The sequence below is a fragment of the Pseudorasbora parva genome, chromosome 17 (genome assembly GCF_024679245.1).
Source record: "Pseudorasbora parva isolate DD20220531a chromosome 17, ASM2467924v1, whole genome shotgun sequence".
Lineage (NCBI taxonomy): Eukaryota > Metazoa > Chordata > Actinopteri > Cypriniformes > Gobionidae > Pseudorasbora > Pseudorasbora parva.
In genome coordinates, this window is record NC_090188.1 from 6,055,045 (window position 1) to 6,078,169 (window position 23,125).

The 23,125-nt window shown below is 37.5% G+C and overlaps 1 protein-coding gene across 5 annotated transcripts in view; it reads left to right on the top strand.

Annotated features, from left to right (window-relative positions):
- LOC137044680 (tripartite motif-containing protein 29-like) overlaps positions 1-21,645 on the top strand; it is a 55,454-nt gene extending 33,809 nt beyond the window's left edge. Inside the window, exons 10-16 of one of the 5 annotated variants that reach the window (XM_067420910.1) lie at positions 1,868-1,959; positions 4,162-4,349; positions 5,221-5,370; positions 5,666-5,719; positions 9,952-10,008; positions 19,305-19,458; positions 21,511-21,644. The gene's annotated coding sequence lies outside the window, so the exon portion shown is untranslated. Of the gene's footprint in view, positions 1-1,867; positions 1,960-4,161; positions 4,350-5,220; positions 5,371-5,665; positions 5,720-9,951; positions 10,009-19,304; positions 19,459-21,510 lie in introns of all 5 variants that reach the window. The other 4 variants (XM_067420911.1, XM_067420914.1, XM_067420912.1 and 1 more) reach the window with 4 other exon arrangements.
- The last annotated feature ends 1,480 nt before the right edge of the window (positions 21,646-23,125 follow it).

Consider the following 23,125-nt stretch of genomic DNA (forward strand, 5'->3'; position numbering starts at 1 on the left):
GAGGACTCCTAAGTCACTAAGACCAAATCCCAAACAATCCTAATGACTGTTAAAGCAATCCGCCTCAAGATACTATACAACACTGAGGCTTCCAGTGACATTTATAAAACCTTTATTCAAAATCTGGTCTTTAATAATGTCCCCAAAACATTAGCACATAAAAACATGGATGGGAGAATTTTTCTGAAACGTCTCAGTTGTCTAACGTTTTTTAAATGTTGCTACTTATTTCAGAATGGTCAGAGAACATGTTCCCTTAACATTCACATAACCAAGAAAAAACATTTTAAAAAACCCGGACATTTTAAACATTCAGAGATATTGTCATAACGTAATGGGAACGTTTGCAAAACATTCTTAGAACATATTTTTGTTCCCTGGGTAGTAATAGTAGTTAGGACAGACTACTGTTATACTAATTGTACATTATAGCCTGTCAGAATGAAGCCAGAAGCCATGAAGTGATATTACCGTGGTTTGTGGTTGCTGTTTGTCATGTGATCTTTCTGATTGTTTTTATAAATGGACAGCAATGGCAGTATGATATGCTAGCCCGTGAGGTTGTGGGGCCCTAGGCAAGATCATAAAATGTAAAAATTGGCACCACTGGAGTAAAAAAAAAAGATCTTAAGATTGAGGGGCCCCCCAAGATAAGGCGACCGCCTATATTGCCTAATGGAAAGGCCGGCTCTGGATATATAGATGCCAATGAATCACTAAATATTTGTGTATTATCAATATTTCTCGTAACCCATTCATTTGCCTGTGTAATTTGCAACGTGTACCTGGATGTTTTTTATAGCAATGTGCTGCTTTAATATTTAAATACAAAATGTTGTTAGTACACTTCAAATATATTAACTTTAAATAAAAATATCAAAATGTACACAAATATATTCAAAAAAGTAGTATAGCTATCAAGCACTTCAAAAAATAAGTTTTTTTCTTTTAAAGCATAAAAGATTATTAAAACAATATTGATTTAAAATTGTACTTTAAAAATACATTATTTTAAAGTGCTCTTAAAAAATGATGCCATAACCTGTAACAGCCCTTAACCATGGTAAAATCATGATCATCGTGAAGTTTAATTGTGCATGGTGTTGACTGACCCTCGGGAGAAATCAGAGGATGCAGTTTAAACAGAACCAAACTAGGCTGTCCAGGAAATGGACACACACACACACACACACACACACACTGTAAATGAGCATGTGGCCTTATGAGAGCAGAAGGGAAACGTGCTGGTGTGTGTGTGTGTGAGAATTCAGCTGACGCAGATGGCGGTGGGTGTTTGGGGTGTTTCAGTCTTGAGGTGGGGTGGTGATGACAGAGATGTGGTGGTCGTTTTATTAGGGTGAGAGTCATTCAGGAAATTATGTACTGAAGTCTTACTGTTCTGCAAACCAGACACGCTGTCGTGAAAGTCAACATGAAATCGAACGATTTATCACTCAATGTTATTCCAAAGGAAAATAATTTGCTTTTCATAATCTTTCATGTTAATATAATAACTTGTTGCACCTTTTGAAAAAGTCACCTTGAATTGCCAAATAGCTATTTGAGCTCTGTGTTAATGTTAAAGCAATAATGGAGAACTAAATATACAAATGAAACTACATCTGAATTGTGTTTTACTCTGAAATACTTCACATTAAGGAAGTGAAATGAGTAACTAATGTGGTTTCATGTTGCTCAAACAAAAAAAAAACAGATGGGTGTTTTATTTGTTTTGTCATAGAGATATGGTTTACACTTCAGGGAAAGAAACCTACTGAATATTCCTCTTTACATATTTTAGGCTGGGTAAGATGAATGTATTTTATCAATGATAAACCGACACACTTCTGCTTTAACGTGTGCGCAGGTACAGCTGCATTGATCAGATCTCCAGGATTCGATTCAGTGTGTTTTATCTGACGGTGACACCACACAAACCCCAAGGACTAGAGGTCAAAGGTTAGTGAGGGGCTTAGATGTTCTCAATCATTACAAAGGACAGATGAATAGTGTGAATATGAACTTATTTTGTTGATGGTACAGCGTGCTACTCGCTCACATGGGCTGCCTAGTTTCTCCCTGTGGTCTCTTGATCTCTCATTCTTTCTATCTCCTTTGTTCATTCCACACATGCCAGTGTAAATGACAGACGTGGATAAGAGATATGTGTGTGTGTGTGTGTGCCTATCCTCCTTAAGATGAAAGATCAGGGTCATCATTCCCAGACCTGCAGGAGCCTCACCAACCACCTTTAAACCTCTGAAAAAAACCTGAAGTGTTCATCCCTCATAATTCACTTTGAGTGTGTAAAAAATCCCACAGGCTTATATTAGTGTTTAATCACTAACTTTAAATATGAGCAGTGGTAATTAGGGTTGCCTTGTCTACATAACCAAACTAGCCCAATGGCCGATCAAAAATAGCCAAATGACAATCCCAAAAATCAAAACCAATCAAAATATGCCATCCCCACAGCTAAAACACATATTTTACAGTTACTGTTATAAAAACTGCTATATCGTAGTGATCATACAAAACATCTAACACATTGTTAGAATATAAAATATCTCAAACACAAGCATTTCAGTCAAATATCATTTATGCAAAGTCAAACCTTTACCCCACAAGGGAAAAATCAGCCTGTGGCAACAGTTTAAAAGTTGCCCAATTCTGCGGGAAACCTTGGAAGTAATTGTGATACTTGACTTTGTCTAAACTTCTGCTTTAGAGTCTTTGTTTGCTTTAGTTGTAAATGTCCTTGTCATATTTCACTGCCCAGGACCAAACCATCCGCCAGCTAACAGGAAATCCTCTCCTGACAGGAAGTGACACGCACACACAGAACTATGAAACAGGAAAAGCACCCTGTGTATGCTTATTCACTGATTCATAATAGTCCAGCACAGACAACAAAGTACAAAAATAGGCCGGGGCAATAAATAAAATAAAGTTTATATTTAACAAATGGCCTTTTAGTGGTTTTCATTGTATATCCTGATATTTATACATTTGCTCAGAATTGGATTGACGTGAATGAATCTGTGAATCATTTATTTGAACCAGCAACTGATTCATTGAACTGGACCGTTTAAAATGAATCAGACCAACTCTCATCTATTTGTGCTACTTTACAGATGCAATTAAAACATCTGTCTCAACTCTCTTAAGTCTGTAATGGTCTTTAGGAAACTTAAAACCCGTCTCCGGCGCAATAACTCCGATCTTTCAAGTATTTATACTCTTGTGTAATTGACGCACCATCCTAAATAAACCCGTCTCTTGCGTGATTCCCTGAAATTTTTAATATTCCGATCTAATATGATTTCTGACCTGTAAGGTTTCCAGAATAATCACACACGGTGTGTTAATTGGCCAGAGGAGAACTGGCACCCCGACTGAGTCTGGTTTCTCCCAAGGTTTATTTTTCTCCATCATGCCCTGAAGGAGTTTTGGTTCCTTGCCACTGTCGCCTTTGGCTTGGCTTGCTCAGTTGGGGACACTAAAATTATGATCAAAGTTATTCAACTAAATATACAAATAAAATGTATGAATTAGGTATTATTTACTTCTATAAACTTAAATACTGATCTGCCAACATTGTCGCTATATGATAAATTAAAATAAGCTGATAACATCACTGTTTTCTCCAGAACGACTGTACAGCCAAAGCTCATTTTGTTGCAATATTGTTCTGTTGGACACTGTGAAGCTGCTGTGACACAATCGTGATTGTAAAAGCGCTATATAAATAAAGTTGATTGATTGATAAAATGAAAAAATTCTAACCATGGTGAATTCAGGGGGAGTGGGACACTTTTTGCCATTGAGATGACTTGGAAAAAGTATCCCAGGTAACCTGAATTCACCCCATTAAAGAACAGCTATTGAGAAAACAGCAATATCATGTTTCCATTCAAAGCTGTGAATTGAACTTATACATAAAATTGGGATATTGCATAATTTTTGTGAATTATGCAGCCTTTCCATCGCATTCAAGAGAACAAAATCATAATTTCCTGGGAAATTGGTGCAAAATGTCTGCAATAACAGTGGAAATTTTTAATCAGGGAAGAAACTTTGGCTCTTTTTTCCCCTGTATCTGGCGTCTGAGAGCACAAAGGATGAAACTCAATAAACCCTGTCATGTTCTCTTGCGTTCAGATCCTGGTGTTTGTGAACATGATGTGAGACGCTTCTGAAAGGCAATTAAACCAAATCATTCTGATGACAGACCTTTGCTCAGGCATTTCAGAACGAACAAACCAACATTTGAGAGGCTGTGATATGATTGGTCTGCTGGGAAGGGTCCGTGATTGGTTCAGTTATCCAATCATATCATCTGTTGTCACGTGAGTTTTTTTTTTTTTGTGTGCATCAAGCGATTTATTCAGTAAATGTGTTTCTATTGTAGTTCATGTGCATATCTTCTTATTGAGCACATTTTATGTGCCCTTTTGTGATTTTTATCATCATTTTGGTGTTTCCATCCATCATTCTATGCAATATCCCAAAATGCACAAAAAAAAGAAAAGTGGATGTAATAAGCTAATGTTCCTTTTAAATTAATATCAAAATCCAGTGAACATTCAGTATATCACTCAGTTGGTAATACACAGGCACAGTTGGTATGCGAAGGAAGCGAGGAAGCCAGCAGACGGTTGATAACCTGGCTATCAGCAGATAAGTGTGTCTTTGAGATGCTGCTGTGAATCTCTGAAGGAATGTACACAGACTGATAGACAGAAGAGCCAGAGGGCACCACGTCATGTGACGGATGACACATTTTCCGCACAATCAGATGGGAAATGACAGGGGTGCTGAGTTTTGTTTCAACCTGTCTAACGTTTACAAAATTGCTCAACACAGACACTGTGTCATTTCTACATGCTTAGATAAATCATCTCAAATAGCTGGGATAGTTTTGAAGTGTGTGTACAGAACACTTAACACTGAGATGATTGCCAAGGCCTTCTTCACTATTGCTCATAACCTCAACACTATTAGACTGTATGATGTAACTCGTCCTGTACTGGTTTGTGCAAATGTTCTGGTACTTTACTAAGTTTTCAAGCGTGTGATTTTTATTTGATGAATGATTAAAAAAAATCCCATAGACGTAGAAGTATGAAACACACAGAAAATCTGTTGGTCTCTCTTCTGACCCCAAACCTCTGACCTCTGCTGGATAAGGATGTGTTTCCTTATTTCTCCCTGGGACAGGAAACGGCTGCTGCTGCTGCGGAAACGTACCCTGCGAAGAGGAAATTATCTCACTGCACCTGTGTGAGGAGGACGGACGGACACACACACACACACTTCCCATGCAGCTGTGTGCAGTTGGATTTTAACAGGAAGTAATGGAGACATCAGGTTTTTTGTCCCCAGACCTTCTTTCCTTATTCCCCAAAACTCTTCATTTGCTAGTAATGATTATGCCAATATTATGTAATATCCCACCCACAAACAGGTGCCGTGATGAAGAGATAATCAGTGTTATTCACTTCACCTGTCAGTGGTCATAATGTTATGCCTAATCGGTGTATATAATATATGTTATAAAGTGAGCATAAAATAAAAAATGTACACTGTTATTTCAAGTAATAATAAAAAAATTGTAACCTTTCATCAAAATATAATAACTTGAAAACGTCAATTTCTTTTACAGGTGCCGTCACCAATCCATCATTCAAACATCAAGTTCCACTCTACATTTCTTTCAGTAAGTATAATTTTCACTCAGAAATGTCAAAAAAGTTATTCTGTGAAATGAAGAAAAAGAAAAAAAAACAAATTTTACTTGATACATTTTACTTAATTCTGAAAAATGTTGTTTAACTTATTAAATTAAGCATTCAGATGCTCAAACAATCAGAAATAGAGCCCTGCATTTATGCCCGAGCCCGACGGGCCCCGACTTTTTTACGCCCCTCGGGCCGGGCTTCGGGCCAATTTTCACGTCATACCTAAAACGCGGGCCGGGCTTCGGGCCTTTTTTAGGCTTCTCCTTCTTTTTATATTTATTTTATTAATTAAAAGGAACAATGAGATGTTCTGCGCTGGTGAACACGAGACCATAATAGCTAACGCGACTGTCAAGATGGCTCGCACAGTGTTCAGAGCATGTTCAGAGTCTGCGCCAGCAGCAGCGCGTGTTTCTTCAGCGCAGCTGCTAGAGTTAAGGCCGGAGACACACTGCAAGCGTGGTGTGAGCGTGGCGTTTCTGTTGCGTGTCATCCGCGGGGCGTCTGCTGCTATTAATGAACAGGGCTATCAATGTAGTCCGATCACTAAACAAACCAATTCAGAAGGATGAAAGCATTTCAGACGAAACTGGACAAATGTAAATGTAGCCTATCTGGTTGTTTAAACCCCATGTATACATTTTACTCCTGGCAAACGGTTAAAAAATAAAGGTGTGAGAGCGTGTTATGGGCTATATGTTGTAGTCAGATAGATATGATGGCGCTGCACGCATCGCCGCAAATGACTAATGCAAGCCAACGCAAATGGCCGTAAATGAAACTTAAAATAAGTCTTAGATGCTCAAAAACACAATCATCTTCAATAAAAATGAATGAGACTTATGATCTTACCAGTGCGCGCTTTCTTATGTGGTCTTTGAATTTGAAATAAGCTGCTGAATAAAATGCATCTTGAATCTTTTGCTTCGGTTGCTGTAAACTCCGTTAAATGAGCATATACCACGGGAATTGAAGATCGGATTTATATTCATTTTGCGTAGGTGTAAGGTAGGCTATAAGACAACCTGCATGTGCTTTTTATTATTATTTGTTTTTAGATTGTTTAGCTCCGTTTGCGAGAGCGGCGAGCAGAATCAGCCTGCCTCAGCTCGTCAAAAATGCCTTTTAGGCTACTGGTGGTAATAGTTGGCGAAATTAACTAACATTGTGGTGCTTTAAGTGTTTTATATTTATGGATTTTATTATAGGCAAGACAAGTCAAGAGTTGATTTGAGAGACTAAATAGATTTAATATGCGGTTAACTCACTGTCGGCCGCTGGTCGCTTGGTCGTCACTTAAAAAAAATTAAAACTATAATTTAACAAACAAAAAAATGCTCTAAACATTTTTCTAAATTAACTCAATAAAGAAACGAAACGAAATATAACTACTTTGACATTAAAAACAAAACAGAACTATTTTAATGGCTGAAAAAAAGAAAAGAAAAAAAAAACGGGCTCCAGTCGGACTCGGGCCGGGCTAGGGCCTCAGCGTCTCGGGCCAGGGCCGGGCTAGGGCCTCAGCGTCTCGGGCCAGGGCCGGGCTAGGGCCTCAGCGTCTCGGGCCAGGGCCGGGCTAGGGCCTAGATTTGAGGCCCGTCCAGGGCTCTAATCAGAAATGATATTTTTATATTTTTCAACCCAAAGATTATTGTACTATTTACAAGAAAATACCATTTCAGTCTTTCTTCTTCAAAATCACTTCACTTTTATTTCAGTTTACTTGCCATTTATTTGATAAAAATGCAGATGTAGGATTTATTGCTCACATTGCTACTAAATTTCACAAGAATTGCAGCGTAATTACCAGCATTACACATGGCAACCGGTCCATTCATCTATTTCAGAGCACTTGAATGAATCATAATTGACACATAATCGAGTGATTCATCTGCTGTAGATCTTGTGATGTGTTGAACTGAAATACCCAAAAACCAGTGGAGTTGTGACAGTATTTATAGGGGTTGTTGAATATGAATGACTTGAAGAGGAATTTACTAAATTGCAATTCAAAAATAAATTCAACAGTTAAACAAGAAAGGGATTTGATTACTAACATGATGTAGATTACATTTTTTCCCTCTCAATGAATAGACATTCTTCTAAATTCATCAAAACAATTATCAGTCATCAAACCAGCTCTTTCCCATTTATAAAAATCAGTCATTCCCAATCAAAATGTGAATCTACTGATTATACATTAATGTTCGCCTTCATTTTGAAGACATTTGGGGTAAATGCTCTTTTTAAATTAAATTTGATTGACATAAAAAAAATGATGTAATGTGAGAAATCGTAAATTATATGGCAGGATCCCGATTTCTAAGTAAATGCGTGATCATGCTACATTTACATTTATGCATTTGGAAGACGCTTTTATCCAAAGCGACTTACATTGCATTTTAAGGTACACATTTTACATTTTTGTCAGTTATTGCTTTTCCTGGGAATCGAACCCATGACCTTGGCGTTGCTAGCGCCATGCTCTACTGTTTGAGCTACAGGAAAGCCCATCCAAGATGTCAGAAGAGAAATGCCATCTAATATAAAAAAAAGATGACTTGGCCTAGTGTTTGTGCTATAAATATTTTAGGGAAAAACAGGATGCTGCTTTTGGAAAAAGAGTCGCTGTCTATGAACATTGCTGATAAAGTAAGGCACTAGTTGCAGGAACGGAGCTTAGGTGTGTATATCCAGCTGTCATGTCAAGTAAGGATAGTGTGGATAGTGGGAGTGGATCCAAATAATTATCATGACTGGAAAATAAATAATTCTCAGGAGGAAAAGAACAACAGAAACAAAACAGAAACTTTATTTCAATGCACCACTTCATGCATTCTACTATAAGTATCTTTGCAACTGCATGTCAACTTATGTAGTTGCAAAGTTACTTATAGTCAGTTGAATGTCTAAAGTGGATTTTTGAAATGTCTACACTATCAGTTTTTAGGATTGACAACCGAATTAACTTTCTTGAACTTTGTCTTGAAATGTTCCGATCAAACATCAACTTTCAGTAGCATCTCAAATACGACCGGGAGTCAAGCCTGTGTTCTCTTATTAGTAAGCATAGTGACAGTGACCAAAGTAATATCAAAGATAGCAACGTCCATAAAACTGTCTGTAGTCTTATCACTTTTCATACAGCAAAAGTTCAGTCGAGTTCATGCGTCAAATCTTTATTAAACCTAAAGTATTCTTTCTCTCATTTGTGGGTTTATATCTCACAATTCTGACTTTCTCTAATTTGTGGGTTTGTATCTCACAATTCAGATTTTTTTTTTCTTACAATTATTTCTTTTTCTCATTTGTGGGTTTAGATCTCACAATTCTGACTTTAATTTGTGGGTTTAGATCTCACAAATCTGTTTTTTTCTTCTTGCATTTCTTTCTTTCTCATTTGTGGGTTTAGATCTCACAAATCTGACTTTCATTTGTGGGTTTAGATCCCAAAATGTAACTTTCATTTGTGGGTTTAGATCCCAAAATGTAACTTTCATTTGTGGGTTTAGATCTCACAAATCTTTTTTTTTCTCTTGCAATTCTTTCTTTCTCTCATTATTGGGTTTAGATCTCAATTCTGACTTTCATTTGTGGGTTTAGATCTCACAAATCTTTTTTTTCTCTTGCAATTCTTTCTCTCTCTCATTATTGGGTTTAGATCTCAATTCTGACTTTAATTTGTGGGTTTAGATCTCACAATTCTGATTTTTTTTTCATTTATATTTTTGCAATTCTCTCATTTGTGGGTTTAGATTTCACAATTCAGAATTTTTTTTTGCATTTCTTTCTCATTTGTGGGTTTAGATCTCACAACGACTTTCCCCCCCCAATCTTTCTTTCTCTCATTTGTGGGTTTAGATCTCACAATTCTTTCTCTCATTTGTGGCTCTATATCTCTCAATTCTGACTTTCATTTGTGGGTTTTGATCTCATAATTCTGACTTTTTCTTCTCGCAATTTCCAATTTAAAAAGTAATTTTATAGGGACTTTTATTTCTTAGAAATGTGAGCATCTCAGAATTTTGACTTTATAACTTGCAATTAGGAGTTTGTCTCTTTATTCTGAGGGGGAAAAATGTTGCAATTACCTTTATTTTATTTTTATTCTGTTTATATTGTGTTTCTGTTTTTATTGCTTCTATACTTATACATGCTCAACAAACACAATATTATATATTTACAAATGTTCTCTCTTTCTTTTCTATAGGTATTATTTACAGCAGAATGCTACAGCATTTGAATTCATTCATCTCTACACAATCAGGTAACTCTCTCACACAGGAATATGATCATGAATAAATCCTCAGCAATGGCCACAGGCCACTTTCATTATTATAATACATGGCTTTAATAAACTGCAGCATAGAGCTGGACGATGGCCTCATACCAAACCCACGATTACTATGATGATCATATTCCTCATGTTTCAGGTCCTGCACTTACAGCATTTAGCTTCAGACTAACACTCACAGAATGCACATGCTTTTTTCCTTCCTCAATTATCAATACAGATTATGCTATTAATGGAATAATTTTTTTCTGGCCATAAAACTGTTGAAAGTAATTTTTAACACTTAATACATCTAAACTGCAAATTAACAGTCTTATTATAATTTACAGAACATGATCAAGCCTTTAACATTAACACAAAACATCTGATATAATAATCCCATTTATTTTTGTTATTGTGAAATAAGTCCAGTATTGTTTCTCTGTACACTTGATAAGTATTTATTGTTCAATTACATCAATTCATAAAAGAAACATCAACAGGTATATTGATACTTTTTAAAGAAAATTAGATATCACTTGAAGCCTTAATTTATAATGCATTATGAAAGTTTTTTTTAAAAGCAGTATTTATACATTGTAATCCATATGTAAACATGTTATGCTCTTTAATAACATTATAATACTTATCTATTAATTCAACGCACCCACACAGTATAATGCATTGAAACACATGACAAACAACCAATTTCAGAATCTATAAATATTATATAAAAATTAATCGAAATTAATCGCATTTTACTTGCATATAAATATTTGACCTGAGAAGTTATTTTTCACATGGATTTTTAGTATACCATTGAATATATAAGCTTAATCAACAAAATATTGTTTATTTATTTCAGTCCAGCAGACCAGTGCAATGTTTGCCATTAAGTGTAGCAAAGGCATATTTGATGTTCGATGTGCTGTATAGCTTGCACACAACCATCCTCTTGTCGACGCTTCCATCCTTTCGTTTTTTAAAACAAAATTTTCCATCCACGGGGCCAAGCAAAGCGATCTCATCAGCTTCTTCATTCATGTTCATTATGGTTTGTTGTTGTCGTGACTCGTGAGCACTAGTTGGCGTTTCAGTATAATCGGTCCGTCGAAACTCATTTATTGAAAAACGTTCCACGGTGCAAAAATAAGTGTGGTTAAAATTATTTATTTTTTGGCGTAATTAATTAAAACCTTCCAAAAATAATGTTACAAATAACGTGTTAAAGTCCCAGCCCTAATAATAATACATCATATGCGTTACCAAACATTATTTTTGGAAGGTTTTACTTTTTTTTTTTTTTTACAATTTAAAGTCATTTATTAGACGAGTTATTGCATGTCAAAAAAATCTAATGGAAACATATTAGCAAAATCCATATAGGGCTATTGAAGCGATCAAAAAGAGAGGCTTTGGGTTCTTTGTTTCTGTCTTTTTGAGGCATATTAAAGATTTATTTTATCATCAATTTAAATACACAGAAACTCACAGAGTTCAGCAGAAACTCAACACAACAATACATTTCTCTCCCCCCAAAAATTTATTACAGGGTTAAGGCAAGTTTCATCATGTCAGCAATGGCTGAAGAGATGTTATCAAACTTTGATTCAACGTTTGGCCCAAAATACTTCATTATATGAAATGATTCAGACCAATTCATCTGGTATTTTCACTTTGAGTTCAAAAGGACCCCAACCGCTCTGAACGTATTCCTATGAAAAAGGGCAAGGCTTGTTTATGCAGTGATAAGGAACTTGACAGAGTAGTGAAATACTCATTACTGCACGCTAAAGAATGTCTTACACACACGCTGAATTATTTGCTGTTGTTACTCTGTTCAACACCTCCTGCTGAACGATTCAAGCCTAAGAAAACATCAGCTCTGTTCCACCGCCGAGTGAGGCAGCATGACCTGTGTCCTTAGCAAAGGGAATCCCAGAATGCATTGTGCCAAGCACAACATTGTCAAAAAAAGTTGACTGAAAGTTAACAGATAAAAAAAATATTAAAAATGAACTTTCACCCAATATTAAACTACTTCTGAGCCAAAATATAAACAGTATCTCCTCTTAGAGCTTTAAAGCTACAAACACCAAACTCGGCTCAGACCTTCAGACTGTTCTGACTCCAGGTGCCCGACTTGCGTTTATCATTAAACGAACGATTAAAACAATGAAAAATCCCATAGACTTGCATTGTGGGGGTCAGAACTTTAACACAATAACTCTAATAGAGTATTTACGCTTCATCCAATTAGCAACATGTTAAATCATGCTAGCAAATTGATTTAACACTTTGCTATGATGAATTAGCAGAAAGTGTTAAAACATGCTAGCAAATTGATTTAACACTTTGCTATGATGAATTAGCAGAAAGTGTTAAAACATGCTAGCAACATGCTTAATTCATCTTAGCAAAGCATTAATCATGTTAACAATGTGTTAAAAAATTTACATGCTAATTCATCTTAGCAAAACGTTAATCATGTTAGTGTTAAATCATGTTATTAATGTGTTAAAACATGCTAACATCATAATTCCTCTTTGCAAAGTGTTACATCATGTTAGCAATGTGTTAAATGTTATCAACATGTTAATATTTTAACACATTGCTAGCATTAATTAGCATTTTGATAACATTTAACCCATTACTAGCATGAATTAACATGTTTGCTAACATCATTTAACACTGATAATATCAATTAACCTGTTGCTATTTGCATGTAGCTAGCATTTGTTTGAGAATGCTAATTCATGGGAGCAAGGTAGTAAATCATGTTAGCAATGTACTAAACATGTTAGCAACATGTTAATTCATACTAGCAGAGTGTGTTAAATAAAGTTATCAAACATGTCTTTTTTGCTATCAACATGTACATAACATTTAGTAACTTTTCTTTTAAAACCTTCAAACTGGCTGTTCAAAGTTATTTTAAACTTCTTATGTTTTTGTCAAGCCAACAACAAGGTTTGTTCTCAAACTTTACTCGTCTAGATTTTTATGCAAAAGACATTTTGCAACCACATGTCAACTTATTCTATTATTCCAGTCTAATACTCTAATGAGAGTTGGTAGATGCAAAAATAACGAGTGTTAGCTGACACACAGTTGCAAAGTTACTTATAGTTACTAGAATGCCTAAAGTGGACTCAACTTATTAAAGTCATAAATCATATTGAAATTTGATTGTGGATTGTCGTAAATCAGTCAGAAGTCATAAACTCTCTCGTGGTGTTTAAACTCACTCTCTAGCAAACTATTTTACCTGAGAATTTAAATGCAGATTGAAGAGTTGTTGGAAACTTCTCATGCTGGAGACGCTGAGATGTAGTTAATTTATAGCCTAACTTTAGCTTTTTACTAGCCTGACAAGCCAGACCCACATCAAGATGTTTGGTCTGGAAACTCACCATAGACAGGGCTCAGTCCGAGGGGCGGGATAAACGGTTGTCTTTCAAACTCCCTCTTAACGCGATAGGATAGCGCTACACAAACCAGAGCAACGAAGGTGAAGCGGAGCTCGCTGATAGATTAAACATTCGCCGTATCCGGTTGGCTAAACTCCGAACACATCTTCCCTTTTTAAGAATGACTTCAGTGCCGCTCTTTTCTCAGAGAAAAGCTCAACTCCAAGTCTTCCAGGATCGCGGTCAAAGCTGATTCGAAAGACGGCCGCCGTTCGCCAGTTTCTGTGTTTACTAGAAGCACGCAAACGCAACTCGGCCGTCGTCATTATGGCCCCGCCCGCTGACTCTATACACGATGTGATTGGCCCGTCCAGATTCTGAGGAATACAGCTCAGACGTGTATTGAGAGTTCCTAGACGACACTTGCGGGCAAATTAAATTTGCTGCCGCTAGGGTGCGTCTAGATTTCTAGGCTAGCTTTTTACTTCTAGCAGCTGTATTTAGGCTTCAAAATTAATAGCAGTTGTGTTTATTTGTGAAAATCATCTTGATGAACAAAGTGTAGGAATCATAATCCAAAAGCCAATGGAAAAATCCTATTGGCTTTTTGTTGAGGGAACCAGGATGATGCAAACTCTCGGGTTGGCCTACAAATGTGTGTCATCATCCCATGCTGTGCTGTGTGTGTGTCAGCCTATGGAAAGTGTTCTAAAACAATCACTCGGGAACCTGTGAAGTTCCATTTTTGTCAGCATTCTGCCTTAAAAATTCCAAAAATAGGTTTTGAATGAGAGAAAGCTGTGACATGACTGTGTTTTTGTCATTTTTTAAAAGCAGTCAGCACAGCATAGTTATTGTTTTGAAATGTATATATTTAAAGGAACTGTTTATTTATTAATCTTGATGTCCCTAAAACCCTCATGCTGTTGTTTTTTTTCTGCGAAACAAAAAAAGACACATTTTTCTTAGGAATCTGCACTCAACTCACTTTTAAACAGTGACCGTTCACAGTATCCAGTCACTGTCAAACAAGGAACAAAAACCTCATGAAAGAACCATAAAAGTAGTTCACAGAGCCTGACAGGACGTGGTCACTATGAAGTGTTGTTGTATGGAAAAGTGGAGCGTAAGAGCTGTCATAACAACACAGTCTGCAATACCGACTGTACATCACAGCGCACGGGGAGGGAGGAGGGAAGATTTTCCACTACAGCTCACTTCCAGACCCTAGATGGACGCAGAGAGAAAGATAGTGGCCTTCACACGTTCTTCTGTTGATTTATTTTCATTTTTGCTCAACCTGCACGTCACCACAGAACTTTACAACGACTCGTAGCTGCATGGGAAAGACGTCAATGCTGTTTTCTCTCATGTTCAGAATGATGCAAATATCTCAGGTGTGGTTTTCTTGAAGTTTTAAAGGTACGGAGCCCCTAAAGGGGAAAGTTTTGCGCTCGCTCCCAAACCGTTTTGCGCTCACTCCCAACGTGTTTTGAGCTCGTTTCCAAAGCGTTTTGAGCTCGTTCCCAAAGCGTTTTGCGCTAGCTCCCATAGCGTTTTGAGCTCGTTCCCAAAGCGTTTTGCGTTCGCTCCCAACGCGTTTTGCGCTCGTTCCCAAAGCGTTTTGCGTTCGCTTCCAAAGCGGTTTGCGTTCGCTCCCAAAGCGGTTTGCGTTCGCTCCCAAAGCGGTTTGCGTTCGCTCCCAAAGCGGTTTGCGTTCGCTCCCAAAGCGGTTTGCGTTCGCTCCCAAAGCGGTTTGCGTTCGCTCCCAAAGCGTTTTGCGTTCACTCCCAAAGCGGTTTGCGTTCGCTCCCAAAGCGTTTTGCGTTCACTCCCAAAGCGGTTTGCGTTCGCTCCCAAAGCGGTTTGCGTTCGCTCCCAAAGCGTTTTGCGTTCACTCCCAAAGCGGTTTGCGTTCGCTCCCAAAGCGGTTTGCGTTCGCTCCCAAAACGTATTCAGTTTGCTCCCAAAGCGTTTTGCGTTCGCTCCCAAAGCGTTTTGCGTTCGTTCCCAAAACGTATTCAGTTTACTCCCAAACCGTTTTGCGTTCACTCCCAAACCTTTTTGCGCTCGTTTCCAAAGCGTTTTGAGCTCGTTCCCAAAGCGTTTTGCGCTAGCTCCCATAGCGTTTTGAGCTCGTTCCCAAAGCGTTTTGCGTTCGCTCCCAACGCGTTTTGCGCTCGTTCCCAAAGCGTTTTGCGTTCGCTTCCAAAGCGGTTTGCGTTCGCTCCCAAAGCGGTTTGCGTTCGCTCCCAAAGCGGTTTGCGTTCGCTCCCAAAGCGGTTTGCGTTCGCTCCCAAAGCGGTTTGCGTTCGCTCCCAAAGCGGTTTGCGTTCGCTCCCAAAGCGGTTTGCGTTCGCTCCCAAAGCGGTTTGCGTTTGCTCCCAAACCTTTTTGCGCTCTTTCCCAAAGCGTTTTGCGCTCGCTCCCAAAATGTATTGAGTTCGCTCCCAAAGCGTTTTGCGTTTGTTCCCAAAACGTACTGAGTTCGCTCCCAAAACGGTTTGCGCTCGTTTCCAAAGCGTTTTGCGTTCGTTCCCAAACCGTTTGGCGCTCGCTCCCAAACCGTTTGATGCTCGCTCCCAACGAGTTTTGCGTTCGTTCCCAAACCGTTTTGCGCTCACTCCCAAAACGGTTTGCGCTCGCTCCCAAAGCGTATTGAGTTCGCTCCCAAATCGGTTTGCACTCGTTTCCAAAACGTTTTGCGCTCGTTCCCAAAGCGTTGTGTTTGTTTTGCTCCCAACGAGTTTTGCTCTCGCTCTTAATGCGTTTTGCGCTCCTTCCCAAAGCGTTTTGCGTTCGCTCCTAACGCGTTTTGCTTTTGCTCCCAAACCGTTTTGCGCTCGCTCTCAAAGCTCTTTGCAAGCGAACGGAAAGTTTCTCGCTGGAACACAAACATTTTTGCAGGGGAACGCAAAAAAATTGCAAGACAACACAGAATTTTTGAACATTAAAGAGTTTTTTTTTTTTTTTTTTTCACCGCCTTGTCCCTTTAGAAGCTCGGTATAAAGGTGACTTGTGTAGGTCTGTGCAAAATAAGAAAAATTACAGTACTTAGAGACGTGATTATAATTCGTTTTCAAACATTTAACCATCATGCATTTACTTAAGCAAGCTGCAAGCATGTATAGGTTGCACTTCTAGATTGGTGCCCAAAATAAGATGCAATATGGAGTAAACTTGTGCTGCTACCATACTTGCTCATGAAGAAGATATTCTGCTGTTTTTGAGTGTGTAAAAGGAGTTTTGAACTGTAGAGGGCTTTGAATATTGATATAGTGACTGGAGATGTGCAGTGTGTTTACACTGAAAAGAGTGAACGGCTGGTCAGGCTGGAGGTGTAGATGCAGATGCCTGATTGTGACGTCACAGACGCCTGAGGAACTGACTGTTGACTGCATTCCAGCTGTGCGGTGGTTTATTTCCCCTCTCTCTCTCTGGCAGCTGTGAGATCTGGCAACGTGCCGCCTCGCAGACACAAACTCTGGGTGTAACAGAAGAAGAAAAAAAACAGGAAAGAGGCAGAGCGTTCGATAGAGAGGTGTAAAACAAACGTCTCTGTTTGAAAACCTAGTGAGATGCCTAATGCTTTTAAAGGCAACACCCTAACGCAAGTGGCCAGTCTCCATCAGACAGTATTCAAAGAGTGGGCATCCTCTGAAGAAGAACTATTTACTCACCCTCATGGTATCCCAAACCTGTGCTGTTATTTGCGTTTCCTGTCGAGCACAAAAGAAGACATTTAGATGCATTTACATATAAACATTTTAGTTTTTTTAATAAAGTGACAGTTTATAGTTACCACTTGTTAAGCAGGGGCCGACAACTTACTAAGGTTCATTTATTTTAATACTTTATCATTTGTATTTATTTGTTATAAAAGCCACATAAGAAAAACGTGCTTTGGTAATTTGAGATAAAAAATAAATAAATGAAAAAAGTCAAATTAGTCAGATTGAAAGTCAAAAATATTACCTAAAAAATCTTAATTATGAAATGAAAGGATGAAATTGAGATACAAAATCATGACAAACCATTTCAATTATGATAAAAAACTAAATTATGAGTTGAAATTGGTTGAGTTGAAAACTAAGTTGAAATTGGTAAAATTATAATTTTTCATATAAAGTCAATTATGACATTTAAAAGTCTTATTCGTGAAATTAACATTTGAAATTGACATACTAAAGCATATTCGAGATGAAAAGTCAGGAGTATGTCAAATGACATTTAAGTTGTACCTATGATTAGTCAATTATGACACTTATAGCAATTGTTTTATTTCATAATTTTGACTTTGTCATAATTATGATTTTCCAAAGCATGTGGCATATATGGCTTACCATATCATAAGGACTAAATGCCCCCTTTGTGATGTGTGTGACTATTTTTGTGCCTTAAAGACTGACTGTAACATGACGACTGGAATGCTATAGTATGCTGTGAAGAAGCCGTTCATTAATTGGGCGGATGTGTGCTTTCAGTGAACAAGTCTAGTCTTTCTAGTCTGAAAGCGTGACACTGAATGAGTGTGAATGAACTGAACAACTGTCTTTGTGAACAAACTGAGCGGACAGGGCGTGTTGGGCATGGATGAGGAGGAAATAAGACAATAGTTCCTCTATGTATCCGTTTTCCTCAGGAGAATTTGTCTGTACATTTGTCAGACCGTCTCAAACTGCCATCTCTCTTTCTACGTGCTATGATCTGCGTGATTGACTCGGCCATCAGGAGTGGAGGATGTGGGCTATATTGCGGTGTATTGCCTGTGTGGATGCGTGTAGTGTCCCACAGGAAGGGTCGGATGGCCACTTACTGTCTGACTGTAGGCGGTTAAAGCTGATGCATTGTGGGATACAAACCAATACTGCCCACATGGGGTCCATCCATTTGACATGGAAGTAGAAAAGAGAGGACCCTAGAGGGTCACGTGTGTGTAATTTGTGTATTTGTGGGCAGCCGTCTCTTGATTTAGGGCTAAAGGGGGCTGTAGAACTGCAGTGATTAGCTTGTATCTCATGATGAATCTCGTATTGATCTGTAGGAAGAATAATGGCCGTATTATAATACTGATACTTACCCAGAGCTGCTGGGGTGTTGAGTGATGAGGAAAAAACAATGAGTGGGTGCTGACAGACTCTTTCCTGGAGGCCACAGAGTCACTGAAAAGAAGAATGGATTCGGTGACAATGATTATTTATCTGTAATGTATAAACTTTTCTAGGCAGCTCCACCATGAGTGACGAGACTAATGAATTATGATTCTGTTATGGCTTTAAACTCATTTGAATGGCTTAATTACTTAATATATAACATTTTAAATATTAGCCTAGACTTGTTATATTATGCAAACATTAAAATGCTGATTTTTTTTTAATCAAGGATGCATTCAATTGGAAAACACTGACAGTGAAGGCATTTATAATATTACAAAGTTAATCAATCAAAAAATCCTGCAAAAAAACGTGTAACACGATTTCCAAAAAAAATATGAATAAATCAGCATATTTTAATGATTTCTGAAGGATCATGTGGCACTGAAGACTGGAGTAATGATGCTGAAAATTCAGCTTTGATCAAAGGAATACATTAGATTTTACAATATAGTTACATAGAAAATAGTTATTTTAAATTGTAATGATATTTCACAATATTACTGTATTTTTGTGCTGACCCAAACTTCAGAACGGCAGTGTATATATACTTTTGTATTTATGCTACAATATGTTCAGTCTGAACATCTATATTGTAACATCTGTCTGCTTTATTTTATGAAAAAACAGTTTTGAGTCATAATGCAATATATATAAGCACATTTTAAATAAACTCTAAATACACTTTCTCTTAATTTAATATAGCTGTTCAGTATCGTGTGCTTAGTTTACAGCTGCATGTGTTCGGCTCTGGACATCAGAGCAGTCAGTGGTGACATGAGCAGCTGTCAGTGTGCGCTGCACCAGATGGAGGCAGATGGTTCCTTTCGGGGCTGGTCCAGTACCCACCCTCACTCTGGGAAAACGTGTAATGACATCAGGTACACTGCCCGCTGGCAGCTACATTCCCTGGATATATCTGATAAAAAATAAGCATGGTTTGATTGATTGAATGACAAAACGTTCAGGTCACCTGTATTAAATGCTGTCCATTTGTGCAAAGTTCACTGATCGTGGATGTTAGACGTAAACCAGTACTTTTTAGTGCTTTTTATCACACCATAGCAAAGTCTAAACGTTCATGAAGAAGAGGAATAACAGGGATTGTTTAATTCTTAGGCTGCATGTTGAAATAATGGCCAAATAATGCTGTCAGTGGTGAAACGAGTTTCCATGCGGTGAGGGACTGGGATCGCCTCATCAAGAATTCTCCATACACACACACACACAGATCTGGCACAGAGCGAGTTGGGCTGTGTATTGAGTGATTTACTACAGCAGTGCGTTTCTGTTAAAGTGCAGAGGGATTTGAGTAGCGCTGGGGTGGGGGTGGATGGAATCATGAAGTCTGAAGACAAACATGCAAAGAGGATCAAATGACTGTAGATTTTATTTCGATAATGTGTTTTATTATTATTTTGTATTTTTAGGAGTGAACTTAAAAATGTATTCCATTTTGCATGTGTTATGCACAAAGTAATCTCAATTTTTGTATGAAGTATATATTTTACAAAACACATTTTACTCTAAAATTGCGATGAAATCAAAGCCATATATCTAACGTTGTGTACCAAATTTGAGTTTGATATCTCTAAAAATGAGCTTTCAGTAAGATTTTGTATGTGCGCAGTACCAAAATTTTCCACTAGAATGAAATTCATCTCCCATTTTTGACCAGGAACAATAAAAGCAAGACTATAAATATATTTAAGTATATTGTACTGCAAGTGTACATTTAATACAATTACGTTTTTCATAAGGGTACTGCCTACTATGCATACTTCTGACATTTTGCAACAATAAACAGTAGTATCACATGACCTCATGATATTGTATATGAATGGCTTCATCACCTTGGAAAAAAAAAAAGTTATTTTGCAAAATAAAAATGTTCAGAATCGCAGTTGTTATTTCTTCATTTGTCGCAATTAGAAATAAAGTATAGTGGGATACCAGCCTACATCTAGGTTCACTAAGGAAAATACTTTGAGTAATTCAAGTTATTTAATGACAGATAAGGGCAGGATTCAGAATGAAATAACCTCAATAGTTGAGCTATTCAGCAAACATCCTTGATGAAATCGAAAGAAAACAGCAGTCGACGGCTCTGGTTCACAGTGAGAAGAACCATTTAAGGGCCGGGGAGTGTGTTTAAGCAACAGCGATTCAGCATAAACAGGACTGAAGGAAAAAGCAGAAGTATCTGTGTCCTTTGGTATGCATGCGCGTCCTTTTGAATATGAATCTGTCAGAGTTTATGACATCATAGGACACGGTGAATAAATCTGGTAAACCTCTTCTGTCAGTGTGTGAGGCACGGGGCTGGAGAGTGACTTAAATGTAGTGACACATGATGCTAGTTCAGCTTCTTTTAAGCCTTTCCAGCATATGCAAGTGAGACAAAAATGCTGCATCGCTGTTTTTCGTGTCACATGATAATGTGCATGAAGATGAGTGAACTGAAACAATAATACACTCTCCTAAACGATCTCCATTACTATGGATGTTTGAGTCATCAGTGATTCACTTCTCACACAAACGTCATCCCTTTGAGCCATTTTACATCTTTTTGTAGTGAATTATTTTGGTCAATCTTACTGTTTGCTACTGTTATGAACTTGATCATATGAATTAGGGTGATTAGTTTTATTGGATGCATTAAGTGCTAATTAATGAAAGAATCATTAGTCTTAATTACGAGTCTTCATTACGAGTAAAAGCTGAATTTTCATCATTACTCCAGTTTTCAGTGTCACATGATCCTTCAGAAATCATTTAGATATGCTGATTTGCTGCATTTCTTATTATTATTAATGATGAAAACATATTTTTGATGCATTTTTTTAGTTGCTTGTAAACCAACGTGTGTGTGTGTGTGTGTGTGTGTGTGTGTGTGTGTGTGTGTGTGTGTGTGTGTGTGTGTTTCTCACCAGTTCCTGTAGTGTCTGTGGTTGACAGACGATGCTGAGTTCATCTCTGATACCTGCGGGCCACAAACACAATCGCCAGGCATCACAGTCTATCCAGCCCAGATGCAACACAGTCCTGCATTCCTCCACTCTCCTCCATCATTCTCTCTGCTGTCTGTCTGCTGAAAACATTATCAGGGCCACAGACACATTAACTGATAGGATGGAGAAAGGTAAAATATACAATCCCTTCAACTGCTATATTTCAAACTCATGGTTACAATAAGGTAAAGACCCTATTTGAATAAAACACATTTAAGATGTCTACTGGGCTCTGAGCAGGCCTCACATTGTTGGGTAGTTTGGTCATGTGACCACACACATTTATTTTTTTGTACTGCCATCTTAACACAATGATGACTTGAAAGCTCATCATTACATTTTTGTATAGCTCATACATTTTTTGCACACATCATCATAAAAGGGTTATCTATACATACATATTGAAATTATATTAATACATGGCTTATTCTGTTTTCCGGTTATTCTGTGTTATTCATATGAACTCTCTTACAGACTGAACTGAAATCCACCCATCTTCCACTTCTTTCTGTCTGTCTGTCTATCTGTACTTCTGTCTGTCTGTCTGTACTTCTGTCTGTCTGTCTGTCTATCTGTATTTCTGTCTGTCTATCTGTACTTCTGTCTGTCTGTCCGTCCGTCCGTCCGTCTGTCTATCTGTACTTCTGTCTGTCCGTCTGTCTGTCTGTCTGTACTTCTGTCTGTCTGTCTGTCTGTCTATCTATGAAATATACCTTATAAACATCCCAATTTCCAATTTACCAATTGGTTCTTTAATGTTTAAAGTTGCTCTTCATAGTTTTAAATATTTAGGAGTAATAACTACATGTAAGTGCCTAGATCTTTTCAAGGTTTGATCACCTCTTCTCCTCTCTTTGGCCGGACACGTCAATTCAGTGAAGATGAATGCGTTATCTTTTTTGTATTTATTTCAATGGGTTGCAATTTTCATACCGAAATCCTTTTTTTAAACATTGTGTATCATGAACAATAGAAATAAAGTTTTGAAGTAAATTCTAATCGTATCTCATTCTTATATGTTGGATATGTTACTGTTTTTTTAAGTTTCAAATGTGTAAATAGGTCTAATTGAAGATTTTGTATGAATTCTTACTATGCTGTTTATGTCTAAGAAGTAAATTGCATGTACTCAAATTGCAAGAAAAATTCTGGGATTAAACGGGTTAATATTTCTACGGGGCTGTTGAATACTTGAATCTGATTGGTTTACAAATATTCTAAGGTGTACAATAATTTTCAGGAAATTGCACAGCTAAAGTAGTTCCAGGCAAGTTTTGACCACATTACATATTTCACTTATTTCAAGTGTCCTTACAGCGACAACAACAAAAGAACCAAAACCCACAGCGACACTGACCAAGCAAATCAAATGTAGTAAACGACAGAATAAAAAGAAAAATTATTTTCATGTTTTTGCCAAAAATTATGTTTTATTATGTATTATGTCGCATAGAAACATGTTGTCAGCGATGCTCTGACATTTTTATCAGTAAAATAATTTAACAACTTAAAAGATAGCGTTCACTGTTCTTGAAGC